The 12,979-nt window shown below is 39.4% G+C and overlaps 1 pseudogene; it reads left to right on the top strand.

The window, feature by feature from the left end:
* LOC133814522 (uncharacterized) overlaps positions 1 to 9,719 on the top strand; it is a 54,096-nt pseudogene extending 44,377 nt beyond the window's left edge.
* Positions 9,720 to 12,979: the final 3,260 nt, after the last annotated feature.

The raw sequence follows: 12,979 nt of genomic DNA, 5'->3' as shown, positions 1-12,979 counted from the left end.
TTCGCTTTAGCTTCTATACACAACTTGTATGTTCATCAAATGGATGTCAAAACGACACTCCTTAATGGTGATCTCAATGAGGAGGTCTATATGGAACAACCCGAAGGGTTTGTCATACAAAAATATGAACATAAAGTATGTAGACTTGTAAAATCCTTATATGGATTGAAACAAGCTCCTAAGCAATGGCATGAGAAATTTGATCAAGCCATCATGTCTAATGGGTTTAGACATAGCAATGGAGACAAGTGTTTGTATTCCAAAAATTGTAAGGGATATGTGATCATTGTTTGCTTATATGTGGATGACATGCTTATTCTAAGTGATAGCATGAAAGGGATAGAAGAAACGAAGAGGTTTCTATCATCAACCTTCAAGATGAAAGATCTTGGAGAAGTTGAAACCATACTTGGTATCAAAGTTAAGAAACATAGTGGGGGTTTTGCGTTGGGTCAAGCACACTACGTTGAGAAAGTATTGAACAAATTTAACCATCTCAAGGTTGAAGATGCCAATACTCCATTCAATCATAGTGTAAAACTAGAGAAGAATGAAGGAAGAGCTGTAATGCCCCGAAATCCCTAATGCAGTTTAATGGTTGGATTAGTAGGTTGGGAGGGCCATAATTGTTTAATTACGCCATTAAATGATTGTATGCATGTTTATGTGAATTATATTATAATATGATGTTAAATGCATGCATGTGGGTCCGCATTTGATTATTGGGGTGTTTTGGTAATTTGGCCCGTTGAGGGCATATTTGTGTATTTTGGTGCATATTGTGATTTATGGATGAGATCCCATTATTATGGGGATATATTCGAGCTATCCGGCATGAGACGGTCTTATTTTACAAATTAGCGGTTTTGTCATAACGGGGTCATTTATTGGGATATTGGATAATGAGAATGTTTATTTGATGATAAATTGTGAGTTATTGAGATCAGGAGGAAATTCTGGAAGTTTTGACTATTATGTCCCCAGGGGTGTTTTTGGGACCCCGAGCACTAGGTTTTATTTGAGGTTACTTAAGCTTGAAGTAGCTCGTCAGATAGAACCGTACGTTAGAAAACACTTTTTTCTCTTCGTGTTAGTTCCTTTTACCGTTCGAGGCAATTTCGAAGAAATCTTGAGTTCTAGGAGTCAAAATCAAGCGAAGATCGAGGCATAGCGATCCTAGGAAAGATTATAAGCTTATTGACCGAAGGATTTAACGAGAAACAACCCAATCAAAGGTAATCTAAGCTTTAAGTTTTAAGTTTTTAGAGTTTCTGAGCTTTGAATTGGATTTTGTGAATCGATGAGTTTTTGATTCATTTAAGCCTCAGGATTTGATGATTTTGGATCATTGGGATGTTTGGGAACTTTGATTTTTGGATTTGGAAGTGTTTAGGTATGTTTTTGGAAGGTTTTAAATGGGAAAAATCGAGTTAATGGCAGGTCCTCGGGTGGGGGCCGCAGCTCTGTTCTTGGGCGCCGCGGCCCAAGCTCGAAGAAGCTGGTGGAGAAATTTGGGCGTACTGGGCGCCGCGGCACTGGGTAGTGGGTGCCGTGGCCTTGCTCCTGGTGTGGCTAGGGGCCGCGGCTCTTGAGTGGTTTTGAGGCCAATTGGGTGTTTTGATCTCGGGAACTTGGTTTTAGGCCTCGGGATCGTTCCTACTACTCAGATTGGTGGGATTCGATGTCCCGGAGGCTAGATCTTGGTTCGGGAACCTTTGTTATTCATTTTATTGATGGTGTCCCATATTTGGTTATGACTAGGTGACTGCTAAGGGGCTTAAAGGTTGATCGTTCTCAATGGTCGTTCTTATATTAACTCTCGCTCGAATCAGAGGTAAGAAAACTGGACCCTGTGTATATGACATGCATGATTGTTGTTGAGGCATGTTGGTTATTAAATGTGGACATTGATTGCATATTAAATGCTTAACAACTCCTACTTACTTGTGTATGACACTGATTAGTCAGGGATGACACTGGTCGCATATTACTGACCTGAGAGTCAGAAACGGCATATGCGTCCTGAACGCAGGGTCGATAAAAGATTAGATCTAATCGATATCAGCGTTGAGTGACTCTAGGAGAATTAATGCTGGACCGACCCTAAGGTCGATGAAAATTATAAGCGCTTGACTAGTCTAGGACTTGTTACTCAGAGCCAGAGCCTAAGGCCTAGGTGACTGCTTGTCACATGGCTAGGGAGCAGAATCCCAAGGTTGTGACTCTATGGTCATGTGGTAGGTTATATTGGTGACTAGTTCATCGAGCACCTATCTTGATAAGCTAGTGAAAGGATCACTTATTTGTAAAAGCCCAGGTGACCCTATCGTCACATGGCTAAAGGGAACGGAACCCACCTTAGTGACTTTTCAACTGTCACTCATCTGTTTTGGACCGAAAGTCCTGAATGATTATTATGATCATTGTTGATATTATATTCATGCTATATTGTGTTTTCTTGCTGGGCTTTGGCTCATGGGTGCTATGTGGTGCAGGTAAAGGGAAAGAAAAGCTCACCCAGCCTTGAGTGGAGAGCTTAGGTGGTGCTGTGTACATATTCGGTCGCTTGACCACCACGGCCAAGGAGTTCTCAGAGGAACTAGGGGGTTTACCCTATTTTTGCCGCTTAGGTCAGCGGGTTATAAATTTAAACAGTAATGACCATTTTGAGCTGTAAATAACTTGTAAATGTTTTCATGGGCCCATGAACAGTTTTACGTTTTAAATAAAATATATCATTTCCTTTTGATTGATTTTCCACCTTAGTCTATTAATAACACCTAGAAGCACGTTTTTTTACCAAAGAACTCGAGTAGCGAGTTAAATTCACGGTTCACCGTAACGGTCCTGGGGTAACCGGGGTGTTACAAGAGCGGTGGCTCAATTGGAGTACGCTAGTGCTATAGGAAGTCTAATGTACGCTGCTCAATGTACTAGACCTGATATAGCATTTGCGGTGAGTAAACTTAGTAGGTTTACAAGTAATCCAAGTGTGAATCACTGGAAGGCTATTGGAAGAGTCCTAGGTTATCTCAAGAAAACCAAAGGACTAAGCCTTCACTACTCCAAATTTCCTTCAATCTTAGAAGGACATACAGATGCAAGCTGGATATCCAATCTTGGGGACAACTTGTCCACAACTGGTTGGGTATTTACACTTGGTGGGGGTACAATCTCTTGGGGTTCCAAGAAACAAACCTGTATATCTCATTCCACTATGGAAGCAGAGTTTTTAACTCTAGCTGCTACCGACAAAAATGCCAAATGGTTAAGGGATCTGTTGATAGAGATACCCCTAATCAAAGAGAATGTATCCACTATATCGATACATTGTGATAGCCAAGCGACATTGGCTAGAGCATACAGCAGAGTGTATAATGGGAAGTCTAGACACATTAGTCTAAGACATGGATATGTAAAAGAATTGATTCAAAGAGGAGTCATCTCAATATCCTATGTGAGAACAAGTGAAAATCTGGCGGATCCTTTCACTAAGCCACTAACGAGGGATTTAGTGGCTACATCATCTCGAGGGATGGGACTTAAACTCCCTAAAGAGATTCACGATTGATGGTAACCTATCTTAACAATAGTTATTCAACATGTGTTAGGTTCAATAGGTAACAACAAGTCAATCAAGTGAATATTAGTTGTACTCAAAACAAGTCCCATCTATGATATTGAGTACTTGTGATACCAAGTTGATGGTTAAAACCAAAAGGGTTTTTAATAGAATTCAGTCTTGTGAAGACAAGTATTTTTGGTAACAAAATACTGTAAGAATTCTACCTATATGTACCTAGGGTTGGTGTTGCCTCTCATGAGAATTGGGAGTATTCTCAAGAATGTCCATGAATGGAAAGTGCACATGGCCATTAACGGTGCAAAGCGAGACATAGAGGTCTCAAGTGAACATTGAAAATTTGTGTGTGTTATCACCGATTTGTTATCATGAAAAGATGGTTCAATGCCTAGTGCAACCAAATTTTTGACAAATTTTGTGATAATTACACTATAGTAAAGTTCAAGTTGAAAAACACTTTACTTTATGGACTAATGCAATGACTCCTATAAGAGAGAGTTCTTATTTAATCAAGTGGGGGAATGTTATACTATTTTATAATATAATGTTTTAGATTAAATAAATGTGACAAAGAGTGTCACATATTGTAACATATAATAGAGAGTTACAATATTTAGATATATGAGAAATATCCAAATATGTAACATATTTGGTGTTACAAATTCAACTACAAATTTGTAACTTCCAAATATTACCCTTTATTGTGTAAATTTGGTGTTACACAATATTGAGATGAATTTCATAAAGCCATATGTGAAATGGCTATTAGAGATATGATTTTAACCACAATAATGGGTTTTGGGGGTTACAAAATCATTTGGGAGGGTTTGGAACCGTTTGGAAAAATAACACAAATTTTTGTGCTGAAAATGGTCAGTGGCCGCGGCCTATGGGACAGAGAGCAGTGGCTGCGGCCACAGGCCAAAAACTAACCAATTTTTAGTTTTGTCCAAATTGTGTTGAACGGCTCCAAAAACCCAAATAACTCCCAAATCTCACTTTTAATTCCATAAACATCCAATTTATCATTGGTAACAACCATGGGGGTTTGTGGAATTTGAAATTCAAAGGGCTTCTCTAAACTCTATAAATAGGAGCCTATTGCTCACTTGAAAGACACAACTTTTCTATCCATTAGAGCACTTGGCTTGAAAACACCTTGAGGCTTGATTATTCCAGAAAGCGTTTCCAAAATCTGTGAGAGATCCCTTAGTGCTTGAGTTGGGGGGAAATAAGCTTTTGGACAAAGGTTTCAAACCTTGTTCAAGTCGGTGATCCCCAACACTCTTCACTTTGATTGTGTGAGTGAGAGTTTATTGTTTTTATTCTTGTTCTTATTTTCTTCTATTGCTTTTCTTCTTGTTCTATTTACTTGTACTTTTGTTTAAGAGTTGTAATTCTTTTATTTCCTTTGTTCAAACACTTCTAGTTTATTTGTATCTTTTGTAATAGAGTTGTACTTTCTATTTCTATTTCTACATCTTACATCTCCTTCTCCTTTTATTTGTATTTTCAGTTATAGAGTTGTAACACTCTTTTTAATCAATCATTATTTAGTTGTAATATATTGCATAGAGTTGTATTTTCTTACCATTTCCATTGATTCAAAGACTATTTTTCCTAACAACAATTAGCATAATATTAATTACTCAGAATTAAGATTGAATTGACATATGGTCAACAATGTGATATGATTAGATTAGACTAGATAATAATGATACTTATCTTATCAATAATCAACATCTGTCCAGTCCAATGTAACAAAATACATCCGATCTTATCTGCTTGGTCAATGCATTGGATAAGACATCACACCCCGAATGTGTAAGTAGATCATATCGTAGATTACAAGTTTAGTGAAAATCCAATGCATTGACTTAATCTTAGGACTCATTCTTTTGAACATATTATTATAATTATAATCCACTGTGACCTAGTCACTATAATTGTAGTTATTTATATGTTCGTGATTTTTTTAAATGTTTGTATTATTCCAATAATCATGTAATAAAACAAGCAAGCAACACGATTGTCAAACTAAATAATTTATACTTCTTTTATTGACAATCTAAAATTGTGTTACATGTCCGACATGGTTTTATAAGGGCATAAAACCCAACACAAATGACCATCGAGTGATGAATGACGAACTTCTATATTTTAACAGAGATTATTAGAATTTATTTCTTTCACTGTATCGTTAGTCTTATACAATCTATATTGTATAAGACACCCCTATATCCATGTGTCAACTACACATAACTATCCGGATAGATTGTTAATTAATGCCCAAATGTGACTTTCACTAGCGGTAGTCGTAGTATAGATCGGGTGGTCATTTCCACAAGGAGGTAAAGAAAAAAAGTTAATAATAAATAGAGTTAAGAGATAAATAATGTGAGAACAAGATAACAAGTACTATTTTTTTGTTTTGTTTTTGAGATTTAAAAATTACAAATACAGAGAAGATAAATATGTGATATAACAAAATGTAACAAGTAGGAAGGATCAAGAGTCGCATATATGCAATACTTAATTATTTGGATTGTTGACGTGGTTTTTCACCAACAGTAGATTAAGAAATATAATAAGGATATTAGTGCTTATTTGTAAACCGTAATGAAATAATAAGAACCCTTTCGTACGCACACAACTTTTATGTGGTTCAGTGGTTAAAATCCACCTAGTCCACGAGACAGTATTATTGCTTTTCTCTCACAATTTATGTAGAGTTCCAGTAATACAAAAAGGTCGTCCCATTCCATGTCCATTATCCCTGATATTTATAGGGGAATTTCCTGGATATGTTTGGGTAACCACGTGAATAAATAAGGTATATATTCAATACAGATTATTCCCATTTACATTGGGATATAGTTTGATAACAAAATAGAATATAATCCTGCTATCTCGGATAATAAATGATAGATATGCAATACGGCTTGGGCATTAATGAGTGTATAGGAGTCTCCAAGTCTCTTGGGATTCTTCAGTATGCATTCTGACCAGCTTTCCACGAGCTAAATATCTCATCTGAGTTGGTGATCAAATATTATCTGAACCTTAGCTCGGACTAAACTCGGAGCACCCAAAGGTGGATCTGGCCATTTATAGGTCTCAAATTGGATTGTTATCCTAAGAGGCGATCTAATAATAACCTGTAGATCGTGTTGTCAGGTCCCAACTTGAGCTGATCACATGATTGTTAACCAGAGGTTCTACTTGGCTACTTTTCCACGTATCCATCTGCCAGCTACTCCCCGAGCTGGGTGATTAAACTCGTGCTAATTTTTACAGTACAACATTTTCCCCCCAAGTTCTGCTCGTGCTTGATGTCGTCACTTTCTGACATGCTTCGTAGGGGCTTTTAGGCTTCTGCCATGTAAAATCGTGCTTGCCTACTACTCAAGTACTGGAGATGTGGCTGTTTGTAATTGGCGTCCGTTTGGGTTTCGGGGACTATGACAACTGTCCTGTCAAATTTTTACTGTTGTACAATCGAATGGCCCGAATTAATTCCCATAGTTTATGTATAAATAGGGTGATCAGACCTGAACCTCACGACCTTTGCATTCAAAAACTTTCTTTTCAAAAACAAAGTTTCCCTTTTTCTCTCAAACTCTCCCCAAAAACCTTCATCGCCTTTCAGACTTGCAGAAGCTTTCAAGGAGCTTCCTGTGGACATATCATCATCTTCTTTGAACGAACATACAATATGTAAGTATTTCCTCACCTGGTTTGAATCTTTCAATTCTTTATTTTCCAGTGAGTTTTTTACTTCAAAAAATGCTCTTTGCTCAATATCGTTTAGGCTACGTCTGAGTGTAAATAGGAAATAAGGTTCAGTTTAGGCTAAATGAACGAGACCAGGCTCGCGTAGAAATAAGGTTCTCATAAAACTGAGCAAATTTTTTGGGTTTTACAAAGAAAACACTACTGGTAAATCTACTAGAATACCTGTTTGGATGTAGAAATTGAAAGAGTTTTAGGTTTGGTTCTGGGTAGCTTAAGGGTCACAATTACTTAGGCGGTTTTGCATTAAATCGCTTTCAAAAGAAAAGTAGTGCGTCTAACGAGTCTGACACACAAACCCCAAAGTATCAAGGAATTTCACGAAATCAAAGCATGTGGCCTAGGACCACGCATGGAAACACGTGTTGGGGCTTGAACACACCTTAGCTAGTGTAAATTTTAGATCCCAAAAGTAAACCACTTAAACCATCGTGTCTTCGTACCTATAACATCGCAGCTAGTAATTGTCTTAGGTCACCACTAATAGGCGATTTTGTCATCAAGCGAGCTAAATCATGCCCCCCCCCCCCCCCCCCCCAAAGAAAAACACCGTGAGCTCCTCTGCTCAGAGCAAGAATAAGGGCAAGCAGGTCGCGTCTGACTCTCCAATTCCTCACTTTGGCCCTGTGGTGGAGAGGGAACTCGTTGTCGACCCCAACGCATTCTTTGAGGCCAAGCACATAGTGTCCTGGATAACATCTCAAGGGAAAGTTAACAAGATCCTGCTGAGTCATGGGATTGAGATGAAAGTTGATGGCCTCTAGGCCTGACCTCCATTGGAAGGAGAACAGAGTTGTGCCCCTTTCCAAGATGACTATGGGGCGTGGAGTGATGTGCGCCTGAAGGCAGTAGATTTTCCACTAGACTAGTACTTCATAGATTTCCTGAACTATGTTAGACTGGCTCTGTTCTAGCTCCTGCCAAACTCATATCGACTTTTGGCGGGGTTAAATTATTTGTTTCTGAGGCACGAGTGGGAGGTCCCCACTCCGACAGACATTATGTTTTTCTTCTGCCTCAAGGCTAGTCTCGACCAGAAGGGGCGAGGTGATAGTTTCTACTACCTCACTCATTTTCCCAACTCAGCCTCTGTCATCGACCTCCCAAGCCACCCAAAAGACTATAAATACTTGTTCTTTATGTCAAATGGGTTCAAGAACTGTGAGCACCGATACTTCAACCGCCCTCATAAGTCTTCTGTCTTTATGAATTCAGCACGTGAACTTTTTTATCACTTTCACACATCTTTTTTTTTTTTTGTTTAAGTATTCTAACTGAGCTCTTTCCTTGTGCAGCTATATTTGCAAGGACAGGACAGTCTGAGACCCTTGGGGTTCAATATGAGACTTTGTCTAGTCTTCCTCCAAGGGAGAAAGACTTCTGTCAGGTTGTAAACGATGCCACCATGGTGGCTTGCAACCTGATCAGCAAGGGCCAGACTCTGGCTCTCAGGACCCAAGCCCCTCTTCCTGTCATCCCTGAACTCCCCCCTCCTCAAGAAGCATTGCCAGCCAATGAAGACATCGAGGAGGAAGAAGACGTGGCACCGCTGGTGCGTAAAAGGTGAGCTCCTGAAGACAATTAAGGACCTGATCTAGAGCAAGTTGCGTCCGGGGCAGCAGCCGACCCCTCCGCCCAAGGTAACCCATATCGAGAGTTAGATCGGGTTGCTGCCAGTTTTAGGCTAATTTGCTTCAACCCTAACCAGCTCATTAGTCGTCATCCTACCGACCTGGACCTAAACACAACCCTCCTTCAGTGTGTGGACCATTTGGTGGTATGCTATAACCACAGCTGCCCCAAAGGTACCATTGTGGTTGACAACACTCAATTTTAGGTCCACCTTTTTGAAGAGTATGGAACAAACCATAGGACTTGGCCTTCCTTACATCAGGGTGTATATGCCCCTGGTTTTAAGCAGTAGGTAGATGAATCCAGCCCCGAAGAAGGACTTGAACCCCCTAGGATCCAAGAGGTGATAATTTTAGATTCTCCCCCACCTCCACTAATCCAAGAGTTAGAAGTTGTGCCTAGCCCCGTCCATAACCCCGAGCTGATCATAGTAGATTCCTCCCCTAGCTTGGAGAGTAGGGTTCTTGACCTTTTTCTTGTCTTTACATTACTTCGACTAATTATTTCTTATGTCTGAATCTTCTGCTCCTTCTTTTTTTTAGGTGAAGAGATGGAGTTGCTAGATGCCTCGGGTTTGAGGGGTGCTTTTAAGGTCGGCGGGGCCGGAGCTGGTCCTGTGGTGAAGAGGGCCAGACTAACAAAGAAACAAACTCCCAAGACTAGGGCTTCCACCAAGTCTCCAGCTAAAGACAAAGGTGTCAGCTCCACCTGAGAGCAGCCACAAAAGAACCTCCCCCCAGCTCCAGTAACAACTATCACAGTTCACTAAGCTCTGCCTCCTCTTCCTCGGCATGTACCTCCCTCAATTCCTCAAGTGATCCAAGGCGAGGCTCCCACCGTCTAGATCCCAATCAAATTACTTGACCTGGCCAAGATCCTTGAGGCGTTTTGGGGTACTGTGTATGAGATGGCGAGCCATATGGTTGGTCATGCCTACAAAGCCAATTCCAAAGACTTGAGGGCTATGGAGGATCGTACTCCTGAGGACGTCCTCGAGTCTGCTATGGGGATGAACCTTACTGTGAGTTCTCATTCTTCTAATTTTTCTTTTTCTTTTCTCCTTAGTTTTTTTTTTTAACTATTACTGACTTGCCTTATCCTTTTGTAATCTGTCCTGGCTCAATTCCAAGGAATTGCTCAGGTTAAAGCTAGGGAGGAGGATCTCCGAGCCGCCCTGAACGCCATTCAAGGGGACGAACAGACCGCCAAAGCCGCCTTGGTTTCTTCCCAGGAGAGCGAGCGATCTGCAAAGGCCACCCTAACTGCCTCCCAGGAAGGCGAGCAGATTGCCAAGGATCAGGTTGTGGAGGTGAGTCGTCACATGGACCAGCTGCTGGCCGAAAATGAAGGGCTAAAAAAGAAGCTTGACGAGGTCGAGGCCAAGGCCAAAGAGGAAGTTGTGGAGTCATCAACTCAAATGGAGGAGATGATTTACCGTTGCTGGGCTTTCAACCAGAATGAGAACTTCTCTTTTATGCAACCTGAGTTATGGGAACCATATTTTGCCAAGTTCAAGATTTGATTCTCACAAGATCCCTCGGAGACTGTCGAAGCTTCTGAAGCTGTTGAGGGAGATGGCGAGGAGGTGACCTCTCTTGTGCAAGTCGATGGACCCCAGTGATTTATTATTTTTATTTTTATCTTTATGTTTCTATAATTAAGTCCCTTGGGACCAAAACAATTGCCTTCAGGCTCAGGTTGAGGTTTTTTCTCCTCGAGATGACAATATATTTTTTAATATGTATCTAACTTGTGAGTTATTTGTGTTCCCCTCAATCTATTATTTTCTCATGCTCGTGAATCCTTAGATTCTTGTACATTCGAAATCTTAGGGGTTGACTTTAAATCGGGATAGATTTTATTGATATCTTAGTTGTATCCAAGATTTTGCTCGCTTAATTGCGTCATACCTGTTAAGAATCAGGCCATGGACCTGGTCGCATCCAGGGGTTTTTAATAAGCTTAATAACATTGTACCTGTTAGGAATCAGGCCTCAGACCTGGTCGTATCCAAGGGTTTTAATAGGCTTAATAGCTTTTATACCTGTTAGGAATCAGGCTCAGACCTAGTCCTATCCAGGGGTTTTAATAGGCTTAATAACTGTTACCTGTTAGGAATTAGGCCTTGAACCTGGTCGTATCCAGTGGTTTTACTTTTAGAGATTTCTCAAACTTAGTTCGCGTTCAGAATTTTGAAAATTCGAGCTTTAAAAAGCCTTTGAATAATCAATTTTTCCAAACTCTAAGTTTTAATCTTTATCCGAATAAGCTGAACTCTCTTAAAAGCTCTCTTCGGTTATGTGACCCCCAAGCAACTAGAACATATAAATGTTCTTGGTTACTTTTACAGAGTGAGCTCGTGATAATAAAATGATAAAATTGATTACTTAATAGTCCAACTATTATTAAACTAAAATGGATTTTATAAATAAACCTTACATAAAAGGTAATTCTGAAAACATTAAAGACAACAAAACTATTGATAATACTTTTTTAAGTGTAGGGTATTCCAGGTCCGTGGGACTATTTCTCCACTTAGTCGGGCTAGCTTGAAAGTTCCTTCGCGTAGGATCTCCATGATCTGATATGGTCCTTCCCAGTTCGACCCTAACACATCATCCTTGGGATCTTTACTTGCTAAAAAGACCATTCGGAGAACCAGATCACCTAATCCGACTCTGTGTCCCTTAACCTTAGAATTGAAATAATGAGTGATCTTCTGTTGATAATGGGCGAGCTGTAATTGTGACGCCTCTCATTTTTCTTCGATTAGATCGAGGGATGCACTAAGCAACTCGTGGTTATGATCCTGATCAAAGGTCTTTTGTCTGTGGGTCGTCACACGGTTTTTCACCAACAGTAGATTAAGAAATCTAATAAGGATATTAGTGCTTGTTTGTAAACCGTAACGAAATAATAAGAACCCTTTCGTACACACACAACTTTTACATGGTTTAGTGGTTAAAATCCACCTAGTCCACGAGACTGTATTATTGCTTTTCTCTCACAATTTCTGCAGAGTTTTAGTAATACAAAAAGGTCGTCCCCCTTCCCTGTCCATTATCCTTGATATTTATAGGGGAATTTCCTAGACAAGTTTGGGTAACCGCGTGAATAAATAAGGTATACATTTAATACAGATTATTCCCATTTACATTGGGAAATGATTTGATAACATAATATAATATACTCCTGCTATCTTGGATAATAAATGATAGATATGCAATACAACTTGGGCATTAATGAGCGTATAGGAGCCTCCAAGTCTTTTGGGATCCTTCAGTATGCATTCTGACCAGGTTTCCATGAGCTGAATATCTCATCCGAGCTGGTGATCAAAGATTATCTGAACCTTAGCTTGGACTAAACTCAGAGCGCCCAAAGGTGGATCTGGCCATTTATAAGTCTCGAATTGGATTGTTATCCTAAAAGGCGATATGATAATAACCTGTAGGTCGTGTTGTCGAGTCCCAACTCGAGCTGCTCACATGATTGTTAACCAGAGGTTCTACTTGGCTGCTATTCCACATATCCATCTGTCAGCTGCGCCCCGAGCTGAGTGATTAAACTCGTGCTAATTGTTAGGGTACAACATGGATATTTGATTAACATAACTACACAAATAAAAAGTTTACATCCCAACTATTCATTTGGAAGATTTAACATTGAAGCACAAATATATTTCACAAAAATGTATTTGAGTGGTTAATATTCTTTACGATGGAAGGATGGGATGCATATTATGAGAAATCCAAAAATGACACTATACCATTGCCAATAATACAATAAAAGATTGGGCATAAAACATAACACAAATATTACTTTTACTATTTATAAAATACATAGAAAGAACATGATTAATTCTATATAGTTTTAGCAAAAGTAAATATATATGAATGTGATGGAGAAAATGATAAATATATTATCTTTATTATTTTTACTAATTTGATAATACATAGAAATAGCATGACT

The sequence above is a fragment of the Humulus lupulus genome, chromosome 2 (assembly GCF_963169125.1).
Source record: "Humulus lupulus chromosome 2, drHumLupu1.1, whole genome shotgun sequence".
NCBI classification, from domain to species: domain Eukaryota; kingdom Viridiplantae; phylum Streptophyta; class Magnoliopsida; order Rosales; family Cannabaceae; genus Humulus; species Humulus lupulus.
This window is presented reverse-complemented; position numbering and strand designations above follow the sequence as displayed.